General features: G+C 46.0%; 1 long non-coding RNA gene across 2 annotated transcripts in view; it reads left to right on the plus strand.

The window, feature by feature from the left end:
* Positions 1–26428, plus strand: part of LOC118146722 (uncharacterized) — a 167111-nt gene that overhangs the window by 85572 nt on the left and 55111 nt on the right. The window lies entirely within an intron of this gene.

Below are 26428 nucleotides of genomic sequence, written 5' to 3' on the forward strand. Positions count from 1 at the left end.
ACCCTCTTCCCTTGCAAAAGCGGAGCTGGTTGTAATGAAGTTCTTTCCTCTGGCCAGGGCTACCGTCTCATCTCTCCCCTTATGCAGAACACTCTCCTCAATGGACCAAACTTTCTCTTTTCTCTGTTTCTGGGAAGTTTCCAAATGGCACGCTTCAGAAAGTGAGCCCCAGTGTGGCCCTTGGAGGTCAAGGGCCTAGGGTCCAGCCTGGGCCAACCCTGCAGAGCTGCAACTGCCAGACTGGGGTGCTGTTAGCTACTCACCAAGTATCCCTCAGGTGTTCCTTGATTCTAAAGATTTAAGAAACATTTTATTTATCACTGATTTTCATTGTAATTCTGTGACCAGCTTTCCTGATGTCTCAGTGGCTTACTTGCAAGCAGCAGAAGCTGGCTCCCGCTGACCAAGGAAGGGAAGAATTTATTCGGAGGAAATGGGCAGGGTTGGCAGAGGGTTGGGGGGTGCGGTGGCATTGCTGGAGAACCCAGCTTGAGGCTCAGCTTCCAGGAATGGCATCCACCCTACACCATCATGCTGGTCTGATGAGAACCCCATGCTGCAGCCACTTAGCATGAAACACCCAGAGCAGACTGACCCTCAGCCACTCCACCCCTGGCAGAATGTCATTTTGCACCCAAACATGCACCTGCCATATACTCCCACTGCACCCCTGCCAGAGAAAGACAGAGAACCAGAGGATGGAGAGAGACAAACAGAAACAAAGGCAGAGACATGCAGAGAGACAGAGAGACATAGAGAAACAGAGAGATAGAAACAGACAGAGAGAGAGAGAGAAATGGAAATAGATGGAGAAAGGTAGAGATAGAAATATATTCAGAGAGACAGAAAGAAAGGGCCAGAAAGACATCGGGTGGGATCCTGTTGCTAGCTTATTGAGGCAGTTAACAGAGGGCGTTTGGGAAAAATGATTAAGGGCTTAAGAGAAACTTGGAAGAGGCTGAGCTATGTCTGACCTCGGAGCAGTGACCTTGCGGCAAGAGAAAAGTAAGAACTGAAACGTAGGTCTCCTTGCTGCTTTTGGGTGAGACATGGCTCAGCCTTTCGGGTTGCTCCCAAACACCCCCCTGTGAACTGCCTCAATGAGCTAGCTACAGGATCGCACCCCTGTTTTTCTGGCCCTTTCTTTCTGTCTTATTGAACCAACACTGTGATTCTTTGACCAGGCAACATTATCCTCATGTTAGAGAAGAGAAACGCTGGGTTGCAGAGAATTGAAATAGACTGCCCAAGGTCACCCAGCTGGTAAATGGAAAACCTGGTGTAATCGCCTGGAAAGCCTCATTCCCTAGCCTCGGTGCTGACCCCGCCTGGGAGGCTTTCCAGGTTGTTACACCCAGTGTGGGTTCAATAAGGTTGTGAAAGAAAAATGTCTTTGGCCCCTTCAAGCTGGGAACTGCTCAGGGCAAATCTGCCTCCTATTCTATTCATCTTTTTACTCCCAGAGATAGATTTGTTTTCTGACTGCCTCTTTTGGAAAGACTTATCATAAATTCAAATGAATGCAACCGGCCAGGGCACAGAGGCTCACATCTGTAATCCCAGCACTCTGGTAGGCCAAGGGGGGTGGATCGTCTGAGGTTAGGAGTTGGAGACCCTCCCTGCCAACATGGTGAAACCACACCTCTACTAAAAATACAACAATTAGCCGGGTATGGTGGCACATAGCTGTGATGGCCGCTACTTGGGAGGCTGAGGCAGGAGAATTGCTTGAACTTGGGAGACAGAGGTTGCAGTGAGCCGAGATCACGTCACTGCATTCCAGCCTGGACAGCAGAGCCACACTCTGTCTCAAAAAAAGTAAAAAAAGAATATAATCATCTGTCTCTCACATACCTGTGACCTGAAAGCCCGGAGTTGGCGGGTGGGGGCTTGATTTGAGCTGTCTCTGCCTTTCTGGACAGAACTAATGTACTTCTAACATATTGATTGATGCCTCATGTCTCCCCAAAATGTATAAAACCAAGCTGTGCGCCGAGCACTTGGGCACACGTTGTCAGGACTTCCTGAGGCTGTGTCTGGGCTAGTCCTCGACCTCGGCAAAATAAACTTTCTAAATTATCTGAGACCTGTCTCAAAATTTTGGGTTTGCATTTTGGTAACCACGGGGGGATTCCCAGTGGAGATGCCCCGACCTGTGACAAAGCTCATGGTACCAGCATGAGCTAACTTTATGGCTGAAACCAACAGAACAACTGCTGAGGTCTGAGAGCAATCCTTGATCCTCCAGAGCATCCCTCATCTCCCCAAATTAGGTTGAGATCTAAAGTTTATTTTGCTGTACAACTCCTTTGTTGGGAGTTTGACTTGCTTCCAACAGGGAAGATGAGGTTTGCTTTTTTTGTTTTTCTCCCCCCTGCTTCTAGGATGGTAGAGAACAGTCTGTGGCCTGAGACCCATCCCCAGGTAAGAAACTGGTTTGGGATACTGTCCTGCAAATTCCTTTTCAATGACTCAAGTTAGTATTTAACAATGAGCTGGTATTAATTTCTGCTTATACTTAGAATGCTCAGAAATCATATAATCTCATAGTCGGTTATGCAGCATTTTGCCCTAGCTGAAATAGGGTGCTAAGATTTAAAACATTATTTTAAAGGAGCTCAATGGTTAAAAGTCAGCGTAACTGAAAGGTTAACATCCAAGATTTGTGTGCGTGTGAGTGTGTGCATGTTTGTATTTGAAAGGCTTCAGGTCTTGTTTTTTTGTTGTTGTTTTTCTCTCCTAAGACCTTGTTTTTTTTTTTTTTTCTTTTTCTTTTTCTTCTCAGTTAACTGAATTATGTTTTCACCTGACTTTTTGTGTGTGTGACTAAAATAGTTATTGCAACAGAGGCTACTCTTGGGATTTTAAGAGTGTAGTTTAATTTGGCTCAAAGAAAAATAAAAGTGTCTCCCTCTAGCACCTCCAGACTTTTCTCTCTCTACTTTATGATGTAAACTGTGCTATTTGATTTTCACCTGAGTTGTTTCCTTTACACGTGCAAATTCAAGGCTATTTAGCTGACAGCTGCCTAGGGTTATGAAATAGGTTATCAAGAATCAGAAAGTCCAAGATAGGAAAAAAAAGGGGGTGAAGATCTTTATAAACCTATGAAAGGTACTGTAACCGCCCAGCGGGTTCACCTTGCCTGCCACCTGGACAGAACCAATTTCTCAAGACAGGGGAACTGCAATGGAGAAAGAGTAATTCGTGCAGAGCCAGCTGTGCAGGAAACCAGAGTTTTATCACTACTCAAATCGGTCTCCCTGAGCATTCAGGGATGAGAGTTTTTAAAGACAATTTGGCAGGTAGGGGCTTGGGAAGTGGGCAGTGCTGATTGGCCAGGTTGGAGATGGAATCCTAGGGGGTCAAAGTGAGTTTTCTTGCTGTCTTCTGTTCCTGGGTGTGATGGCAGAACTCCCTGGGCCAGATCACCGGTCTGGGTGGTGTCAGCTGATCCGTGGGGTGCAGGGTCTGCCACGTGTCTCAAGCACTAATCTTAGGTTTACAATAGTGGTGTGACCCCAGGAGCAATTTGAGGAGGTTCAGACTCTTGGAACCAGAAGCTGTAGGACCCCCGAAGCTGTAATGTCTAATCTTGTAGCTAATTTGTTAGTTTTGGAAAGGCAGAGTGGACTCCGGGCAGAAGGAGTTCTTTCTGTGAAAGGGCTGTTATCAATTTTGTTTCAGAGTCAAACCAAGAACTGAATTTCTTCCCAAAGTTAGTTCGGGCTATGCCCAGAAATGAACAAGGGCAAGTTGGAGGTTGTGAGCAAGATGGAACCCGTTAGATCGGATCTCTTTTTCACTGTATTAGTTATAATTTTGCAATGGTGGTTTCACAACTTTAACTCTTGACTGTCACAGTTTTCATAAATAATCTAGGTAAACAATTATAATGATTAGGTAAATGTGATGGAATAAATACTTGTAGACAAACTGGTCATAATCTCTAATATAAAGCTATATTAAATTAAATAATAGATATTTCATTATTTGGGTATTTTCCAAAAATATATATATTGTAGGAAAACATTCTTGCTAAAAGAAAAGGGGGGGGGATTTTTTTAAAAAGACAAAATAAAAGGTGAACAATGTTGTCTAATTCAGAGCTTATTTAAAGGTTACATATAAAACAAGGTAAAAGGAACCAGGAAATTTAAAAGCTGTAAACAAAGTTATAAAAATTAAAAACTTTTTTTTGAAGTAAAAAACCTTAAAGAAAAATAATTGTATATAAGGAAGGATCTTGTATGGTAAATTTAGTCCTAAAATAAAATAATTGGCTGTTTAAAAAGGAAGAACATTCAGAACAAATCAGAAAGTCTGACCACATCATGAACAATTCGTGTCACAATAAGAGGATTTATATATTTAAAAACCCCAAACCTTTTACATAATCAAGCTGTCATATTATTATTAAGTTTTGGTTTGCTTAGGGCAAAAACAAAAGATAATTTTTTAAAAATGAAGGTTATTATATCCATGTATCTTCCTGTATATGCTTTTAAAATCTGTGTAACATTGAGTTACAGGGCTTTTAACTCCGGGGTCTAAAAATGACAGCAAGTCCCGCTCCAGAGGATCACTGGGTTTCCTGTTGTGGATCTGGGATGGAATTAGGGCAGCTGGGTTGAAAACGTAGTTGAAAGCAGTGGTTTTCAACCGAGGGTGATTTTGCCACTCAGGGGACTTTAGTGACACTTCTGCTGCACCTTGGGATGGGGCGCTATGAGCGTCCGGTCACTGGAGGTCAGGGAAGCAGTTAAACATTTTACAAGGCACAGGATGGCCTCCTATGACAAAGAATCATCCAGCTCCTAGTGTTAACTGTGCCAAGGTTGAGAGGCCCTGGCAATGGAAACAACCGGACGGGGCCGGTTTTGAATCCTAGACTAGCCACTGAAAAGTCATGTGAGCGGGCGCCAACATCCTGGTCTTCCGTATAGGGGATGAGAACTCTCCATTTTTTAGACGTTGTGATTATTAGATGAGAAAATGAACAGAAACGTGGAGCGCAGGGCACAGAGAGCAGAAGCTGTCCATGAACGGTAGGTCATATTATAATGACTGCACAGCACCCTGGAAGAAGGATGGGAAATGGATATTCCTTAACATGTAGCCCAGAGGCTGCTTTAGAGGAAGCATGGTAGGAGCAGAAGGAGCCGTGCCGCCTGGTGACTGGGGAAGGATGGATCCGTGGTGACCGGGGAAGGACGGATCCGTGGTGACCGGGGAAGGACGGATCCGTGGTGACCGGGGAAGGACGGATCCGTGCGCCTTGCGGTTTCTCTGCTATTTCGTTCACATTGCATTGCCTTGGTCAGTTTTGTCAAATGACCATTGGATCATTTAAAAAAAGTGTTTTGCAGATTTTTTTGTTTTTCGAAAGCAGTGCCGTCGTGTGTCATATACATTAGCAGTGTTTTCTCCACTTCATCATTCAACCTGGCTTACGGTTTTTGTTCGTTCTGCAGGATAGAATTGCTCAGTGTAATAAAATATTTCAGTGTCTTCTATTTTGAATATAATCACAACATCCACTCCTTCTAGTCAAAAATGATAGATGCAGGGATGGGCAGCTGCCCCAAGTGGTGGCCTTACTGCTCCAAAGGGAGCCAGCAGTAGAACCCTGGCTCTCCATGCCCGTTTGGGCCACACTGGAGATACACGAGTGTATGATGTCATGTCACCTTAAGGAGGTGAGGCAAGACTCACACTACGATTCTGCAGGTGCTTGGTGCTTTCAAAGGGTATCAAAGGATTTCTTGAGAAGCAAATCCTATTTACAGATAATTTCTATTTCAATTCCTTTCTGAAATATGAAGGCAAAGTGTAACAAAGAGTGACATGCCGGGTCCGTCCCGCAGACCCTAGCCGAGCGACAGATCAAAGAAGTGCCCAGACACAGGTATGCAGTGTCAGAGCAGCTGGGGGGTCTGCCTGGGTCTAGTGGCTAAGGCGCAGCCTCAAGAAGCTGGAGCTTTTATTCAGCACAGGCATAATGCCAAAGCCCGGAGCAAACATGGGCTACTGGTAATTAACATTTATTGTTCCCCTTTCAAGGAACATCAAGTACAAGGATGATCAAAGATCAGCTCCTGGTCAGCATAAGTAAACAAGCCTGTTTAAGAAAAATTCCCCTACACTCCCTTGTACCCACTCCTTGCCCTCTGCCTCAGGGCTCTAGAAGGGCTGCCTTCAGCTAGTCTCCCCTGGAGATTTGCCGAGACTTCTGACCTTTCAGAAGGCCTGTTCCCTTTCCCTGTAGTTTCTCCCACCACACTGACTGATCCTACAATGACATCGGTATTATAATTCATAATTCACATAACAACCTTTTCGTTAGCCAGGTTGGAGACACTACATACACTCTGAAGAAACACAAAGTCATTAGTAATTCTACAATTCAGAAAAAGCTTTACTTGGCAGCCTCTCTTTTTGATCTACATCCACATCCATTCTGATACCTAATAGAAAAAGCCTTAGAGGCGGCGGAAAGGTGGATGGATGCTCCTGATGTCCACCCCCGCTCCCCAGCAATCCTCCCAGGACGTGTCGCAAGGCCTCTAATATTCTTCCCAGAACCGAGTGTTGGATGCTGTCCCCACTGCAATACAAACACTCTTGGTAAAGGGTAGCATGTACAGTCATGACCAACCCATACCTCTCAGGTAGTTGCAAGCCATGCTCTGACACGTGGGACTGAGAACACACATCTGCCGGGAGAACTCTGAGCCAAGCAAGGAAATCAGCTTTTCCCAGTGATGCCCAGAATTGCCATTTACCGCCCATCAGGATCGTAGCTGGAAGGATGTATCCGGTGTCTACCCCAGGGAGGTTCTGGGAGTCCCTGGGACTTTGGGGTTCCACTGGTACCAACAGGGCTTGCTCTGCACCCCAGCCCCCCTCATAGCGGTAGCCATTTCTTCCACAGTCCAGGCCTCCTGAATGGCTTTTGTGCGACAGTTTCTGGCAGTTAAAAAAAAGGAAAGGTAGAATGAATCTAGCTCAATGTAATCAGATGATTTACGGATACAGAAGCTAATTGCAGAGCATAGGGGATTTATTCAAAGTGACAGCATGAAAGCTAACAGAGAGACAATCAGAGGCTTCCCTGAGCCTCGGAAGTGAAGGGACTGTTCCTGCGTCTGTCCTGGCACCGGGCCCGCTCAATCCTACTTGGCTGGGGTGGGTAGTGCTGCCCGAGAGGCTGGACAGTCCCTCTTCATCCCTAAGCCTGGTCCTAGTTTCTCAGAGTCTCAGAATCTAGCTATTTTGAAATCTATAATACATCATCTTCAGCTAGAATCACCCTGCTGGGCAGTAGAGCACCAGAACGTTTTCTTTAGTTGTAACTTTGCACTTGTTGACCAACCCCTCCCCTCCCCACTCCCCTTCCCTCTGCTTACCCCCTCCCCTTCCCATCCCCTCTCCTCCTCCCCTCCCCCTCCCCACCTCCTCCTCCCCTCCTTAGTCTCAGGTAAGGCTATTCTCCTCTCTGCTTTTGTGAGATCCACTTTTTAGTTTCTGCATATGGCTGAGGTCAGGTGGCATTCGTCTCTCTGTGTCTGGCTTACCGATCTTAGCACAAGGTGTACATATGTCAGTATCACAGGGTAACCTGTAAATATGTATGATTATTATGTGTCAATTAAAAATAAAACAAATTAAAAAAAATAGTAACAAACAAAAAAATCTGAGCCTTCTTAGGGCTCTCCAGGGTCCTTGACTTCCGGGGACTTCCTTTTGTTTCACACCAAGGGAAATCATGGTCCTCTGCCAAATGCCAGCCAGGTTGTTTTATACTGTTTAAACCCTGTTGAAAACAAAGGCAGTTGGAATCATTTCAGCAACTCAAGGGATCATGTGTTCATCTGTTTTGGGTGTGAAGTAAAAGGATTGCTAGACCCTAAAAAATTTAAAACCAGTGTTGTGTGTGCAACTATCAGCTCCCATCTGAAATTCCCCCAAACTGCTTCCTGCCATAACCAGCTTCTTCCTGTGAGTGCTTTGTTCCCTGGCTTTGCAGAAATGAGAACAGCCAATGATGTCAGGAGTCCGGAATTGGCCGAAGTCATCAGCATTCGGCAAAGCCTGAGCCGCAGCCGGAAAGGAGCGGTGGCCTGGTGGGAAGCCCTGATGAAGAGTGGGAGGCGAAGCCAGAGTCAGGGTTTTGGCGGAACGCCTGTGCCCGACCTGTGACAAGCTATGGGTTGTCCGCCACCTCCAGTTTCCTCCTTTTTAAAAGAAGAGGGTGAATTTTACGTATTTTTTAGGAACCATTTTCCAAACCAGGCAGCCCAACAGAATCACCTGGTGATTCCTCACCAAAACAAAACCACCCTTGAATCAGAATTTTCAATAATAAGGCTCTAGGATCTGTCTTTTTAACAACCCCCCAGCAAATGACCACAACACAAAATGCCACTACTTTGTGCTTTTACACATCTTAATGTATTTCTAGGATTCGTAAAAGTACACTTTTTCAAATTTAACATTGTGATGTTAAGGTGAATCTTATAATTGATATAAATAACGAATGTGGTCTTCTCTCCCCCTCTCCTGATTCCCCTCTGAAAAGTAGATAATGAATTGTGAATCTTATGTTCAGTGGTATTTTTAAGTGATGGAAACACCTCCTCTCATTTCCAACTTTACGACGACCCTGTGAGGCAGGTCGTGCAAGAATTATTTATCCCTTCTTCCCAGAAAAAGAAACAGACGTGAGTAGGTTAGGCACATTGCCCTTTGATTTATTTATTCAACCCGCGTTAGTAATAAGCATCTTCTGTACGCAAAGGCTGGGCTAGATTTGGAGAAAGCAGAGATGAAGAACTGGCTCCTGTCCCCAGGGAGCTCACAGGCTTGTGGGGGCACCAGAGAAACAGGTCGTGCCAGTGGCTAGATCAACAGTGGCTCTAGAAGTCCCCTCTGGGACCTGAGGGGAAGAGTGACTGGTTCTCATGGAGCTTAGGAAAGGCACTGTTGGGGAAGTGGCATTTAAAGGGAACTTGAAGGATGACCAGGGAGCGCTGGACGTGCTATCCTTGGAGCTTGCAAAGCCACGGAATCAAATCTTCATGACACAGCAGGACTCCGGTGGCAGAAAAACATGTTAGCATTCCTGCTCTCTCAATGTGACCTGGGGCAGCGTGTGACCATCCTGAGACTCTTCCCTTCTCTGAAGAGTGGAAAGCTGTGGTTGGAGTTAGATGAGACAATGTTGGTCAACAGCTTGTGTGGTGTGGAGGTTTCAGCATCACAGGAAGTGGGGTAGGACCCAGGTGTGATGGGTAATTTTATTTATCAACCTGAGTGGGCTATGTTCAGACAGCTGGTAACACATTCTTTCTGGGTGTGTCTGCTGGTGCTTTGGAGAGAGGTTAGCTTTTGAATCTGTAGTAAAGAAATGTGCACTTACCAGTGTGGGTGGGCATTGTGCAATATCTTGGAGGCAGGAGTAGAACAAAGAGGCAAACTGGCTCTCTTTTCTTGAGCTGGACATCCATCCTTTCCTGCCCCTGGACATTGGAACTTCTAGGTGCTTTCAGACTCAGACCAAGACTTGCCCCATAGACTGCCCTGGTGCTCAGGCCCTCAGGCTTGGACTGCAGCTTGGACGTCTCCAGCTTTCCTGCTGCCTTGCAGATGGCAGGCAGTGGGATTCCTCAGCCTCCCTCATCACAGGATCCAGTCCCTCCTAATAAGCATCTTTCCATCTGTTTAGGAACTTCCTTTTGGTTCTGTTTCTCTGGAGAACCCTGACTAATGCACCAGGACAGGAATTACCTGGAAGGAGGGAAGAGGCTGAGGGTCTGTTGCAAGTGAAGGGGAAGATGGAGGGAAGCTAGCCTAGTGATAATTCATGGGGTGGCACACTTGGTAGGCTCTTCAGGGTGAGGAGAGCAGACCAATCCTACACTCCTCCCCTCAGCCCACTTTTGTTCTTTGTCCACAGTCACCAAGGGACTCTGCAGAGTCAAAGCCCGTAGAGGAAAGACCTGGACTCAGGGATACGGTGAACATGATGCCTCCTGTCATCCAACAGTAGACCTGGAAGGACTTTTATCAGTGCTGTGCCTGGCACTGAAAATAAACAACACACAGACACACACACACAGACACACAGAGACACACACAGACACAGACACACACACAGACAGACACAGACACACACACACAGACACACACACACACAGACACACACAGACACACACACACAGGCACACACACACAGACACACACAGACACAGACACACACACAGACACACACACAGACACAGACACACACACAGACACAGACACACACAGGCACACACACACAGACAGACACACACACAGACACACACACACACAGGCACACACACAGACACACACAGACACAGACACACACACAGACACACACAGACACAGACACACACACAGACACACAGACACAGACACACACACAGACACACACACAGACACAGACACACACACACATACAAACACACACAGACACACACACAGACACACAGACACACACACAAACACACACACAGACACACACACAGACACACACAGACACACACACACAGACACACACACAGATGGGTGAGACAGAGACGGCTCTCATTCTAAGCACGGCATACAAGCATCAGATAATTGTGCAGGTGTTAAGTCTCTTGCAGGAGCAGCACAGGAGCAGTATTCACGTGATTCCAGGGTCCTGACATCGTTTTGTGTGAGGGAAGTCCCTTCAGAGCTTGGGGTGTTGAAGCTGAGATTTAAAAAGAGGAGCAGAAGCTGTCCAGACAAAAGGAGTGGTGCAGGAGAGAGAGGCTACAAGCACTCCGGACAGAGGACACAGATCCTCAGGGGCCATCCATGTCAGGAACTAGCAAAGTGCATTGCAGCTAGCCCTGAAAAACAGGGAGAGGGGGACGGCAGGCACAGGGGCTCGGCAACTGGGACTGGGAATCCTGCCAAGGATGGGGAATTTTCTTTACTTTTTTTAAAGACAGGGTCTTTCTCTGTTACCAAGGCTGGAGTGCAGTGGCCTGATCATGGCTCACTGCAGCCTTAACCTCCCAGACTCAAGAGATTTCCAGACTCCACCTCAGCCTCCCGAGAATCTAGGACCACAAGCAGGTGCCACCACTCCCGGCTATTTTTTTGTTTCTTGTGTGTGTGTGTGGTGTGCAGATGGGTTTCACCATGTTGCCCAGGCTGGTTTTGAACTCCTGGGCTCAAGAGATCTGCTTACTCAGCCTCCCATAGGCTGGTGTTTGGTTTCTGAGAATCCAGCCAGCAGCAAGAGAGAGGACGCTTGGGGTCAGGAGGCCTGGGCTCTGTACTCAATGATGTGGGGGACTGACTGTGCAGCCTTGGCAAGCCGCTGCCTCCCACCCCTGAAATTCCTAACCTGTGACATGGAGTCTTCTTCAGCGAGATAATTCTGGAATGTATTTCCTCATTTCAGGTGTATCTGTATTGCAAGTAAGTCCCTACTAAAAAAAGATTGTTGTTGTACTTTGGACAAAAAGACACATCTTCAAGTCAGATACTTGCATAGCTCTTGTCACGGTTAATTCCCAAACAACTGTGTGACCTGGGTGCTGCTAATCCCATCGAGTACGTGATAATTGCGAGGTTTCAGGGGCCGACGACTTGCTCACATGGGACAGAGTGTTTGTACCAGGTCGCAGGAAGTTATGTTTAGGCAGGGGGTGATTAACTGTAACTGTAACTGATCACGTGCTCTTCTGCAAAAGGAAACTGTTGTGTCAGTCAATGCCTGGAAGAACGCAGACACTCATTCCTTTCCTGAGAGTGAATCAGGCATTCTCGGCCGACGTTTGGAAACCTCCGTTCTTGGGATCCAATCACACTTTCCTTGTTTAGTGTCCACTTCTTCCCTGCACTCCCACTTACACCTATGCTTCGGTCTTACTGCTCCCTCCAAATTCTACATCTCCTGCCTTGATAGCTTTGGCCTGGGACACCCTTTCCTGGTGACACAGTTTGGGATTCTGTCCACATGTCAAGGCTAGTGAACCTTTCCTGACCTCCCAATGAGGGAGCATTTTCCTCCTTTTGAATCTGCACTGTATGTTTTCCTTTCCTCCCAGTGTCTCTGCCTTGAATTACAGTTATTTGCCTCTTTATTGCCTTTTCATTAGAACATGAAGGTGATTTAGTCTTTGCATTTCGTACAAAGTAAACCATGGCAACAGCTGGCACACGATGAAAGCTGAGTGGGTATTTGTTGATTTCAGAGGCATGCATCCTTAACTGGTCTTGGTTCGTTTATGCACTCATTGATTGAACAGCTGATTATTAGGGTCTAGGATAATGAATAGGATATCTCATCACCTTTAACTTGGAGAAAATATCCCAGGAAATGGCCACCCATTTCTTCCAGGATGCCCCCTGTTAGCCATCTTTGCTGGGGCTTCCCATCCTGGCATGTTTGCCCAGTGTGTAAAAGGTTCTGTGGGACCCAGGCTCTTGTGATCACTGCTTCCACCTGTGAGACTAGGATAGCAGATCCATCTTCCCCACGGCTCCATTTTCTGGATGTGGAAACTGATGTTCCACAATAGGGACCTACTTGGCCTGTGTCTCCCAGTTACTGGGTCTGTAGATGCTGAGCCTTCTGGCTTCTGGTCCTGTGGTATTTCTGGGAGTCCAGGAAGGATAGGAAGAAAAGGTAAAGAATCAGGTAGGGAGATGAGAAAAACATGCCAGAGACCAGTGAGGAGAAGGAAGAATCTGACGCCTGGGGTTCACGCCTTTGTGTAAGGCAGGCTGCCTCTGGGGCTGCCACCAGTTTACCCTGTGAAGGCAGACTTTGCTCCTAGGTCCTGGATCTCACAGCTGCAGTTTGGCTTCTGGGCAGAAAAGGCCAGTGAGCTGGGCAGGGAGGAGGCCAGGTCAGAGGCAGGTCTTGGCCCAAATCTTCACAAAACACTGCTCTACCTCTACCTATGGACTTCAAAATTACAACTGCCTTTAAAAGTGTCCAGAACCGAGAAAGTTTTATTTATTTATTTGTTTATTTTGAGATGGAGTTTCGCCCTTGTTGCCCAGGCTGGAGTGCAATGGCACACTGTCAGCTCCGCCTCCTGTTTTCAAGCAATTCTCCTGCCTCAGTCTCCTGAGTAGCTGGGACTACAGGTGTGTGCCACCATGCCCAGCTAATTTTGTATTTTTAGTAGAAAGGAGTTTCTCCATGATGGTCAGGCTGGTCTCGAACTCCCAACCTCAGGTGATCTGCCCGCCTCGGCCTCCCAAAATGCTGGGACTACAGGTGTGAGCCACCACGCATGGCCGCAAGCTTTATTTTTTAACAGTATTGAAAGTTGGGTAATTCAGGATGTAATGGAACAGCTGTCTTAGCAGGAAAAAGTGTACTCTCTCCCCCAGTTGCTCCCTCCTACCGCTGTAAACCCTCATTTCCCCCTCACCCCCCACCACCCACCACAGCTGCTTCCCTGGAAAGCCAGTGGAAGGCCAGGCTGGGTGCTGGATTCTGGGTCCCTGCAGGCTTAGGAAATCATCGCACACCTGCTGTGCGAGCCCTGGCTTTGAGCCAGGCTTTCTCACCAAAGCAAACTGCTTGTTTGGTGTCCATAAGTGGCAAGCACTGCCAGACCCAGCCATCTGGAAGACCAAGCTTGAGGCTCCAAGCAGGGCCCAACCACAATCCTCACAGGGTCCCATCCCAGTCTTGGTTCCTCATTTATTAAGCATGAGTGTGACCCTTATGAGTTCTAAGGTTTTCACCTTCTTCCATTGGAATCTACGTGCAGCCTGGAAACCTTCCTCACCTCCTGGCTTGGGTTTTGGGACTGGGCTGCCTCCTACATCATGGCAGGCCTGCAGACTCAGGAGGCTAAAACCCATGTTACCTGCTGTGAGAAACAGGGTGGTATCAGGTGAGTTACCTAACTCTCTATGCCTCAGTTTCCCCATTTGTAAGATGGTGACAAACAGTATCTACTGCAAAAGATTGTTGCGAGGATGAAATGTTGTTATGAAATCAGGACAGTGCCTGCGCCGAGTCAGTGACTGTGGGCCTTGCTGTTATTGCTTTTCCCATAGACACCGGGAGCTCATACTCCTTGAAGGTGGGCACTTCATCTCAATCATCTTTGTATTCCTACTGCCTATACCTGTGTGGCCCACCCTGGGCTCCCAACAATGTCCCTGAGCTGGGGTCGATTACCTTTCCATCTAGTCCAGGCTTGCTGTGTTTCCCTGCTTCAGTATTTAATCCCTGGACTCAGAGCATTGGAGCTGGCCTGGATCAGAGGAGTTGTTAGATTACCACCGTGGGCTAAGAAAACTTAATTCTCATTGTGCAACAAACATGGTTATATATCAAATGCAAATACTAGGTGTAGATATTTTCATTTGTGTGATCATGGAGTTTGCTAACATTCATATATTAAACAGTGACTCCACTGGCTAGTGACACAGTGAAACGAGGGGACTGGATGGAGCCATTGGGTGGCTGCATCTTGGAGGGATGGAATAGCAGGTGTGTTGCTGCAGTGAGACCTCAGCTTCCTCCTGGAGATGGCAGCTGAGCTAGGCCTTCACCTGGGATGCCAGGTGTTCTGGTGTCAGGGAATGAGGGAACGCTCTTGGTAGGGGTGCTCAATGCTTCCAAATCTTCACAGATTCCCAGGTTTGTCTCTACATGACCAGCAGTTTGATTCGTGTCATAGAGAGAAATGGACTTGTGATCAAGTGGTACCCCTGGCTGCAATCTACAGCCATGGGTCCACCCTCCCAGAAACCATATCCACTGCACTTTCTGGATGGTCTGCTCAGGACCTTGGAGAGGGGACAGGCCTTGAACAAAGGCTCAGGACTCAGGCTTGAAAACAGCCTTGCTGGACAGCAGCAGCGCCCTCACAAGGGCAAGAGCCTGCGCATGCCCAATCTTTCCAATTGCGTCATCACCATCACTCTTGACTTCCATAAGCTTTTCTTAAGCTCTGACCCTCACAGACAAATGAAAGCAAGCACTTATTTCTTGTGCCATATACTTTTTTTTTCTGGTGAAAAGATACAAACACACACACACACACACACACACACACACACACTCATTTATATCTTTTATATATGTGCATATATTTATGTATATATCTTTTCACCAGAAAACAAAGTATATGGCATAAGATATAAATTAATTCTAAATTGTATGTATAAGATAATTTATTTGATATATATATATATAATTTAGAAAGTACATATTTAGAAAAACATCTATGTGTATATATGTTTAGAATTAGCCAGCTGGACTCAGTTTAGATGATATCCATTTTGTTGGGAATGCCCAAAGCATTGTAACCAGGAGCTAGCTGAACATGTGCCTTCCTCTCTCCATCAGGCCGAATCAGGGGTTGGCCTCGGCCACATCCATGTCACAGAGCCTCTTCACAGCCTGTTCGATCTGGAGCTTGTTGGCTTTAACATCCACAATGAACACACGTGTGTTGTTGCCTTCTGTTTTCCTCACGGCCGACTCAGGGGTCAGCAGAAACTTGCCAACAACATAGTGGCCAAGCTTGCTCTCCTGGGGGCGCTCTTCCAGGATATTTGGGCTGCCTCTGGAGTCCCAGTGTCTTGGGCCACCGGAAGTGGGTGGCATGTGGATTTTTTTTTTTTGTGGCTGTGGACACCTTTCAACACTGTCTTCTAGGCCTTCAGAGCCTTTGCTTTGGCTTCGGCTGCAGGAGGGGCAGGAGCCTCCTTCTTTGCTTTTGGTGCCATCTTGTGAAAAGGCTACGTTTAAAAAAAATAGTGGAAAATCTATATAACATCAAATGGACCATGATAACCATTTTACGTGCGCAGTTCTGTGGCACTAACTATATTTATATTGTGTGTGACCACCACCACTACCCATCTCCAGATACTTTAAACTCTCTCCCAGTGGAAACTCTGCTTGTGAAACACCAGCTCTCCATTTCGCTTCCTCCCTGTCCCTGGTGACCCCCATTCTATTTTCCATCTGTATGAATTCAGCTGCTCTAGCTACCTCATATGAGTGGAGTCATAGAGTATTTTTCCTTGTGTGACTGGGCTGATTTCATCTAGTGTAATGCTTTCAAGGCTCATTCGTGGAGTAGCCTGTGTCAGAATGTCCTTCCTTTTTTAAGGCTGAATAATGCTCCATTGCCTGTGGATGACCCAATCTGTTCATCCATTCTGCAGTCCATGGACAGTTTCATTGCTTCCCCACTCTGGCCACTGTGAATAATGTTGCTATAGACGTGAATGTACAAATATCTGTTTCTGTCCCTGCTTTCACTTCTTTTGGGTATTGATATGGTTTGGTTCGGTGTCCTCACACAAATTTCAGGTTGAATTGTAATCTCCTGCGCTGGGGAGAAACCTGGTAGGAGGTGATTGAATCATGGGGTCAGATTTCCCCCTTGCTCTTCTCATGATAGTGAGTTCTTACAATATCTGGTTGTTTAAAAGTGCATGGCACCTCCCTCCTTCTGTTCTCCTGCTCCTGCTCTGGCATATGAGATGTGCCTGCTTCCCCTTTGCCCTCTGCCATGATTGTAAGTTTCCTGAGGTTTTCCCAGCCATGCCTCCCATACAGCCTGTGGAACAGTGAGTCAATTAAACCTTTTTCTTTGTGAATTACCCAGTCTCAGGTACTTCTTTATAACAATGTGAGGGTGGACTGGATCACATGCTAATTCTGTGTTTACTTTTTGAGGAACCACATGACGTTTTCCATAGCAGCTGCACCACTTTGTATTCTCACCCACAGTGTGCAAGGTTCTGATTTCTCTATATCCTCATCAATAAATGCTGTGCCGTGTAGTTTGCACATATGGTCTTACGTTCTTACAACAACTCAGCAGAGCAGACCGTAATGCCCAAATACAGACAGGCAGTTTGGACTTGTTAGTGAAATACAAAACAATCTTTCCGGGGTCAGCTAGGAAAACAGTGAGGTCAGAATCCAGACTCAGGCTCTGACTCCAAGGCCCATGCTCTTTCCAACCTATCAGGCTGTATCTCTAATAGATGGATGGATTCTTACTTCATCTAAAATGTTAATATAAATTATTGCCATTTAAACTGGGTACCTCCTTAATAGAGTATTTTGGGCACTGGGTTGCCATCAAATCCTCTCTGCACCATGGTATGCTTTGGTTCTAGGAGGGCGTATTCCAATGCATAATTAGTGGAAATAATGGATTCTGTCACAGACTTGCTCTTACCAAAGCTGACTAGTAATGAAGCACACCGTGCACAGATTTCTTTCCTTTTACTCATTTGGCAAACAGTCACAGAGCCTATCCTCTGTGCCAGGATGTGCATGGGGCTGGGGTTTTAGAGATTAAATAGTTTGGTTCCTGCCCACGAGCCACGGAAGCCACAGGTGGCAGGGACAGTAAACAAGGGCTGCCCACAGCGGGATGAGATAAAAGCTGGTGGAGGTGAAATGTAAGACGTCCCTGCTCTACCTGTGAAGGTAGGAATGACAACCGGGTTTCATACAGAAAGCTGCTGACAGATCCCATGTATCTCAGTGAACTGGCTGCTGAGAAATTGTGCAGACTGTGGCAACAATGAGCTTTTGTTTTTGAGACCGGTCTCAATCAATTCTGAAAGTTCCTTTTGCCAAGGTTAAAGACATGCCCATGACACAGCCTCAGGAGGTCCTGACAACATGCACCGAAGGTGGTCGGGGGGCACCTTGCTTTTTATACATTTTAGGGAGACATGAGACCAATCAATATGTGTGAACTGTACATTGGTTTGGTCTGTGCTGAGGGTAGGACAAGTTATATGGTTTGCTAAGAACAGCGGCAAGGAAAACCAGGCCAGCCCCTCCAAGCGGAAAATTGCTCAGGGTGTTCCAAAGTAGTAAACAGTATGTGTATATCAAACACCAGGTAAAACTAGTTCTTTAAGCATGTGGTATGTGACCTGCCTCCGTGGCTCCCTCATGGAGAATGCTTGTTAGTTTGTCTGTTATCAGCGGTAAACAGGCAGCAGCTGTCTGCTTAGTTTATGCTGGTTCTATGAGAAAACATAAAACACCTGTTTGATAATAATCACCTGTTCAGAGAGAATACATGTGTGCGTCAGAGTCTGCTGGAGGCCCTCAGCCCGGAATGTTGTCAGTCCCTTGACGATCTCAGCTCGGAAGGCTGTTGGTCCCCTGATGGTCCCACTTTGGCGTTCTATCTTTGTGTCTGCTTTTTAATTCCTGCAGCGCCGCTGGGTTGGGGTCTCCACGACGGAGCTGGTCTCGGTAGGTCTGTAAATGTGGGATAACTCAAAGCGGGGGCTTCCAGGTCATAGGTAGATAGGAGCCCAAAGTTTGCATTCTTTTGAGTCTTTGCTCGGCCTTTCAGTGAGTGCGTAATTTACATCTGAGAGGGGGGTAGAGGAATAGTCACTTCTGCCTTTATCTGGTTCAGTGAAGCTGCCTTCTCCATAAACAAAAGGTCTGAGGAAGCAATCAGATACGCATCTGCCTCAGGTGAGCAGAGGGATGAGTTTGTGTCCCACACCTGGGAAGATAAGCTATCAGTTTACACTGTCAGGGTGAAATGCAGCAGAACTGTTCTAGGGTAAAGATCTTGAGGCCCACAAGGAATTTGCTTATGGGAAAGTTGTGAGGGAGGTGTGTAACTTTTTAAGTCTTTGTAGCTATCTTACTTAGGATTAAAATGGGAGGCAGGTTTGCCTGTCACAGTTGCCAGTGATTTGGTGGTCCTGAGACTGATTTTCCTTTCACAGGTTAAATAAATATGCCGTGCAATAGTCTTAAATAGATGAACAAGGTTATTAGTTGTTGAAAATCATAGGCTTGAAAATTTCTAGTGCATTTTTTTCTGTTGAGACCAAGTCTTACTCTGTTGCCCAGGCTGGAGTGCAGTGGCATGATCTGGGCTCATGGCAACCTCCATCCTCTGGGCTCAAGCAATTCTCATGCCTTAGCCTCCTCAGTAGTTGGGAGTACAGGCATGTGCCACCACATCCAATTAATGTTTGTATTTTTAATAGAGATGGGTTTTCACCATGTTGGCCAGGCTGGTCTCCAACTCCTGACCTCAAGTGATTGGCCCACCTTGGCCTCCCAAAGTGCTGGGATTACAGGCATGAGCCACTATGCCAGGCCTTTTCTAATGCATTTAAATCAGTCTAAATATCAGTGGGTTCCTTATTTGCCCATTTATTCATGGATGTTGATTGACTGCTTGCTGTGTGTCTGGGAGCCTCTTGACTCCCGGCTGGCTGTGCCCTCAGTGGCAACACTCCTGTCGCTCCCCCGTGTGGGTCTGAGTCAGGGTTCGCCACTGTGGGGAATTTCTGCAGGATTAGGAAAGTATTGGTGAAGTGGAGGCCACCATTCCTGAGAGATGGCGGAGGTTTCTCAGCCTTCCAGAGCACAGGCCTCAGCCGTGGGTGGGGAGGCTTCTGTGACCTTGGTCTGCTGCCTGGAGGACGACTGTCCCCCTGACCCTGCCCTCCCCGCTTCCCGGCTGCACTTGGAGGGCTCTGTCCTGATGCCACTCACATGCAGTCATAGGACAAGCAAGCTTCCTTCCCTTCTAGAACTTCTGTTTCTCTAGAATAGGTTAACCCAGTGGGAAAGAGGGACCACAAACCCATAAACTGTGTGTGTGTGTGTGTAAGATATGGTGTCAGGCAGGGGAATGTGTACAAAATTAATCTGGATAAAAGGATGAAGTTGGTTTAAGAGGAGGCAGTTTGAGAAGGCTTCTCTGGAGGGGGAGCCACCAATATTGTAAACACACACACATACACAGACACATATACAGACGTACACAGATACACACACAGACACACATGCACATGTTGACACAAATACAGACATACACATGCAGACAGACATGCACATGTTGACACACAGGTGCACATACACAGGCCGAGCCTGCTGGTGTCTCCTTTCTTCCCGTTTTGCCCAGGCACGCAGGCGTCTCATTGTCTGCTGGTCATATCCTCCACACAAACTTGAAGCCTGGGAGAGGAGCCTAGAGGGTAGGTAACAATAAGGTCAAGGGCAGTTGCTATGGACTGCCTCAGAGGACACATCCCAGATAAGGCACAGGCTGGGAGGGAGCCCAGGGGCAGCAGGGACCTGGGGGAAAGAGGAAGGATTGGGGGAAGAGAGGACAGGCTGGATGAAGCCCCCCACAATTCTTTCAGGCCTGGCATGCCCTCCCTCCACTGTCCCTCTGCCCCAGTCACCAGCATAGGCACTCCCAGGACAGCTGTGAACTGACGGCATGAGTGTGGCCTGGGGTGCAGAGATGGCTCTTCTCTCTGCATGCCTACCCAGGCTTCCTGGCTTCCATTCAGTACTGCCTGAAATTTCTGTAAATGGCACCTGTAAGCCTGTGCCCTGGAAAGGATGCCTTCCACCTCCCCGGTGTTCACAACGGCAGACCTCTAAGGTGAAGTCCAGCCCCGTAGTGTGGGGCAGGTGGAATCCAAGTACTTGCCTCCCTGAGTCTCTGTCCTGTCCTGTGGGCTGGGGTGGCAGTGACCTTACAGTGCTGTTGCCGTGAAGGTCAGATGGGCTAAGGCCCTGCTCCTTCTGCGTGACCAGGCTCCAGGCTATAGCATTGCAAGAATCCAAGGCTTTCGTATCTGCAACTATGAATTCCAGACCGTGCGTGGCTAATTATTAGACGAGTGACTGGGAGCATATAACACAAGTGCCCTGGTCACATTTTCTTTAAGTGTAAAGCAGCACCTGTTTTGCATAAGACTAGATGGCTAAATGTGGGAAAATGCTGTACTGAACCGAGGTTCGGGGTGACTGACTCTACCGGGCCCAGGTGTGTGGCAGTTGTGGTGGAATGCAGGCCACGTGTCCTCAGCCCAGGAGCTGGGGAGACCTCATCTTAATGTTAGGTTGGTGCAAAAGCAATTGCAGTCTCAGACCATGAATTTTAAATCATAACTAGGCTCAAATACATTTTTATAAGTCAAAACAGGAACCGTTACCATCAACCACATTTTTGCCAATGAGAAATACGTTGGTTTACTCCTGTGGTGTGAAAATCTGTGCTTCGGGATTCAGTGAACTCTTGGAAAGCATCTTCTGCATCCTGCTGCAGGCATTTTCTCTGTAAAAAGGGGTCCAGATGCTTGAAGATGTGGTAATTGGTTGGTGAGAGGTTCAGGTGAACGTGGTGGATGAGGCAAGGTGTCATAGCCCAATTTGTTCAAATTTCGAAGTGTTGATTGTGCGATGTGGGGTCGGGCATTGTTGAGAAGAATTGGGCCCTTTGTGCTGGTCAGTGCCGGCTGCAGGCCCTGCAGCGTTGGCACATCTCATGGGTTTGCCAAACATACTCCTCAGATGTCATGGTTTCGTGGGGATTCTTCAGTGGGTCGGACCACCAAACAGTGACCATGACCTACGTTTGGTGAGAGTTTGGCTTTGGGAAGTGCTTCGGAGCTCCTCAGTCTAACCACTGAGCTGGTCTCCACCGCTTAGTGTGTAAAATCCACTTTTCTTTGCATGTCACAATCTGATCAAGAAGTGGTTTGTCACTATTGCATAGAATAAGAGAAGACAGTTTTAAAAATTTTTCTGTCAAATCATGAGGCACCCACTTATGGAGCTTTTTCACTTTTCCGATTTGCTTCAAATGCTGAATGACTGTAGAATGGTCTTTTTTTTTTTTTTTGAGACAGAGTCTTGCTCTGTTGCAGGCTGGAGTTCAGTAACACTGATCTCCACTCACTGCAACCTCCACCTCCCTGGTTCAAGTGATTCTCCTTTCTCTTGCCTCAGCCTCCCAAGTAGCTGAAATTACAGGCATGCGCCACCATGCCTGGCTAATTTTCTATTTTTAGTAGAGACAGAGTTTCTCCATGTTGGTCAGGCTGGTCTTGAGCTCCTGACCTCAGGCAATCCACCCACCTCAGCTTCCCAAAGTACTGGGATTACAGGTGTGAGCCCCTGTGCCCGGCTTCCGTGACAGGATCTTTTAAGGGAATGGTGGAGGTGGCGAACACTTGACTTCAGTTATCTTTTTCAGTGAAAGTTATTCTACAGTGGGAGGGAGACCTGTGGAGGAGACAAGAGAGGAGCATCAGGGCTCACTTAAATTCTGGGTGCTTTGACTCTCTTGTCTCATTTAACTTCAGAACCCCAAATCTGAATGGCACCAAGTGAAAATAACTGAAGAGATACATTTGATGAGAGCCAGAAATAATATTGTCATCAGTGTTATTACTGAAATATCTTCAGTTCAAGTTGGAATTTTTTTTCTAAATTGGCCAGGCATACCTGAGAGTTGCTTACAGAGCATCAGTGTTTCAAGGACTAGGAATAAATGAGCAAGTAAAACCCATGGGGCGGCTGAGTCCCTGCTCCTGCCCCTGGAACAATGTCTGCTTGGGTCAAAGCAACTTCTTAAGGTGCTTACAAACCTTGACAGCAAAAACATTCATTCTTTTAATTAAAAAAAAGAATGGAAATCTGAGAAGTAACACCTTCAAAGAAAACGTGTTATGATGCTCACAATCTATGGGCAGTTTTGCAACACTATAATATGTACATATACATACCATAATATGTACATATACATAACATGTACACACACATACTATAACATGCACATATACATGCTATAACATGTACACATACATACTATAACATGCACATATACATAACATGTACACATACTATAATATGTACACACACACTATAACATGTACACATACATACTATAATGTGCACACGTGCTATAACGTACACATGAACAGTATAACATGTGCACATACATACTATAACATGTACCTACACACTATAACATGTACACATACCATAACATGTACATACACATGCTATAACATCTACACACACACTATAACATGTACATACTATAATGTACATACACATACTATAACATGTACATGTACACTATAATGTACATATACTATAATATGTATGCACACACTATAACATGTACACATACATACTATAACATGTACACACACTATAACATACACATACCATAACATGTACATGCACATGCTATAACATGTACACACATACTATAACATGTATACATACACGTAATAACATGTACATACATACTATAACATGCACACATACATCGTATAACGTACACATACTATAACATGTACACCTACATACTATAACATGTACATATACATGCTATAACGTACATATACTATAACATGTACGCAGTCTAACAATTTTGAAAAATGGAATAATTAAAAATATTGATATTTTCTGTTTTAAACAAAAAATATTTTTAAATTGCTTATAAATATACACAAAATACATATTAAATATAAAAGTTAAACACAGGTTTCTGCAGCCACTATGTATATGTGTGTGTGTGTGTGTGTATATCTATATATATATATAATATGGAAACTTCAACTTGTCTCCCTACCAAAAAGACTTCTAGGAACAGGAAACATAGTTTAAAAAGCACTGTCTTAGGCAACCTCCTTAACAAAACTAATTTGCAAGAAACAGAATCTGAAAACTCAGTGTTTGGTTATCATTCATTGTAGCATTCGACCAAAGCTTTGCAAATTTTGACTTTGGCATATGACTTCAAAATTTTTAGAAAGACACACTCCAGCTAGAATTCCCAACTCTCTCCTCTGTCTCTCTTTCCATTTGAGTAAACGTTTAATGCAACTTTCTATGGTGGACTCCAACTTTCAGAGACTCAGAAACATGGCTGCCTGTGCAGTAGAAGCAGCGCCAGGAAAGAGCTCAGCTCCTCTGCCTGATCACTTTGCAGAGGTGGCCTAGAGAGGGGAAGGGACACCGTTCATTCATTCCTTTATTCATTCATTTAGCATGTATTGAGCAAGTGTGTTGCAAGTATGCCATTGGGGTCTGGAATTAAAAACATAAATACTGTTTCTGCCATTTCAAAACTTTAATTGGGAAAAAGACACTGTAAGAACCATAACGTGCTGAGTTATCATAGAGACACTTCTCCTTCAGGAAATAGCTGCAGTCCTTTGTTATATGCCAGGCTCTGTGCTAGGCTCCGAGAATACAGAGAGTAAGTCAGAGAGGTCCCTGGACCTGACAGAGTTTAAAGACACATCAGGAAGTAGACTTGAACAAGTTCATGAGAAACGCTGGACAGCCTGTTGCGGCAGCTTACACCTGTTATCCAAGCACTTCGGAAGACCAAGGCGGGAGGATTGCTTGAGCCCAGCAGTTTGAGGCCAGCCTGGGCAACATAGCCAGACCCTGTCTCAAAAAGAAAAGTTAACAAATAAATAAAATAGTGTTGAGCAGAAATGTTGCAGGTGCTCACCACTTTCTCCGCAGGTACACATGGGGGAGAGAAGAGAGGGCGTCAGGGTGCGAGGACTTACAAACAGCAGTGGTGGAGCCTTTGGCTCTCTGGAACTCTCAGGACTGCGTGATGTAGCCTGGCATAGGTGGACTGTGAGGATCTTGGTAGGCAGTTCACAGAGAGAGGCCTTGTCCTCCATAGTGATCACAATTTCAGGGATGGAGTAGAGGTCAGGGCAAGGAACAACAAAGTGTCGCACAGCATGATGCTCCCTGCTCAGAGAAGTGGCTCCCTAAGAAAGGGGACATCTCGGTGGCAGGGACTGGCACACCCTCATCTCCTGCTGAGCTGACTCAGCTGTGCAGAGCCAGCCCTCTCTAAGCTTCATAATGCAGAGGAAATGGGTCCCCAGGTCTCTGCACTTGTCTTTCCTCCAGTATTGAAGGCCACGTGCATTGAGCTGTGCAAGTATTTCAGCAGCACCTGCCTGGGTAAAGGTGCCCGAATAAATGAAACTGACAGGATGATCCAGACCTAAGTCCTCCTAGGTGCATGCATGTGGCACAAGATGTGACTCAGCCACTTCACAGATGCCTTTTTGATAAGCCATTTATGGGACTTCAGGATGCTCCCTGAGAACAGTGGGATTTCACTACAGGTATTGAGAAAGATGTGATAGAAATAATTTCCATTTTTCTTTCTTTCTTTCTTTTTTTTTTTTTTTAGAGACAAGGTCTTGCTCTGTTGCCCATACTGGTACACAGTGGTGTGATCATGGCTCACTGCAGTCTCGACCTCTCTGTTTCAAGCAATCCTCCTACCTCAGCCTCCTGAGCAGCTGAGACTCTAGGCATGTGCCACCACATCAAGCTTTTTTTTTTTTTTTTTTTTTTTGAGGGAGAATCTTGCTGTATCACCCAGGCTGCAGTGCAGTGGTGCAATCATGGCTCAGTCTAGCCTTGACCTTCCACCTCAGCCCTCAGGGAAGCTGGGACTATATCCAGCTGTTTGTTTATTTTTTTGTAGAGATGAGGTCTCACTATGTTGCCCAGGCTGGTCTTGAACTCCTGGACTCAAGTGATCCTCCCACCTTAGCCTCCCAAAGTGCTGGGATTATAGGCATGAGTACCTGGTCTAATTCCTTTTCATTTTAAAAACATGTTGGGGAAATAGATTGGGGCAAGGGCAAGGGAGATCCAAAAAGACAAACTGGCTAGCCGTTGTAATGATCTAGGCTGCTGGAGATTCAAAAACTCTGTTTTGTTCACTGTTTTATTCCCAGAACCTAGAAGGATGCTTGGTTCCAAACAGATGCTCAGTAATAATGAATCAACAAAATTCAGTTGCTGGTTTGAGGGGCAGTGGAATGTGGGTTCCTTTTACTGACACATGAAAGAGCTGATCAAATCTCCCCTTAGTGTTAATATTTCCAAAGACTCTGGAGAGGGAGGGCCCTCTTCTAGGTGCTCGGGCCAACTGACAGAGAAAAATGAAAACCCAAGTATCACAAGGCTGAAAGGTGAAGACGGAGTCATCTGAAATTCTCCCCAACCAGCCCATCAAGATCTACTGGTTGATAGAATATGTTACCTGGAAGGATGACTTCATGTATTTGTTTTCTGTTTTGTTGAAAGGAAGTGTATTTGGGAAAGGTGCTTCTTCCTCAGTTCAGCTCTGGGAATCCTTAAAGTCAACAGATTTCCAGCAGGTTATACGGAAACAAGGTTGTATTTCATAGCAAACAAGGCCTGAGAAACTGGCCCAGTTTTCAACACCAGCTCCACCACTCTCAGAGGTTTGATCATGGGCAATTAACTTAACCCATTTAATATCCACGAGTCAGCTTTTTCCATCTATAAAATGAAATAATCTGAGTGCCTGTATCATAGAATTGTTCTGTGGAGATAATACGTGTAATGCACTAATTGAAACATGGAACAAATAAGCATTTGTATTAATAAATAAGGGAGATAATACGTGTAATGCACTAATTGAAACATGGAACAAATAAGCATTTGCTGGAGGTTAGAGGTTATTACTTCTACAGTTTTTTGTTGTTGTTGTTGCTGAGACAGAGTCTTGCTCTCTCGCCCAGGCTGGAGTGCAGTGGTACA

This window comes from Callithrix jacchus, chromosome 13 (assembly GCF_049354715.1).
Source record: "Callithrix jacchus isolate 240 chromosome 13, calJac240_pri, whole genome shotgun sequence".
Lineage (NCBI taxonomy): Eukaryota > Metazoa > Chordata > Mammalia > Primates > Cebidae > Callithrix > Callithrix jacchus.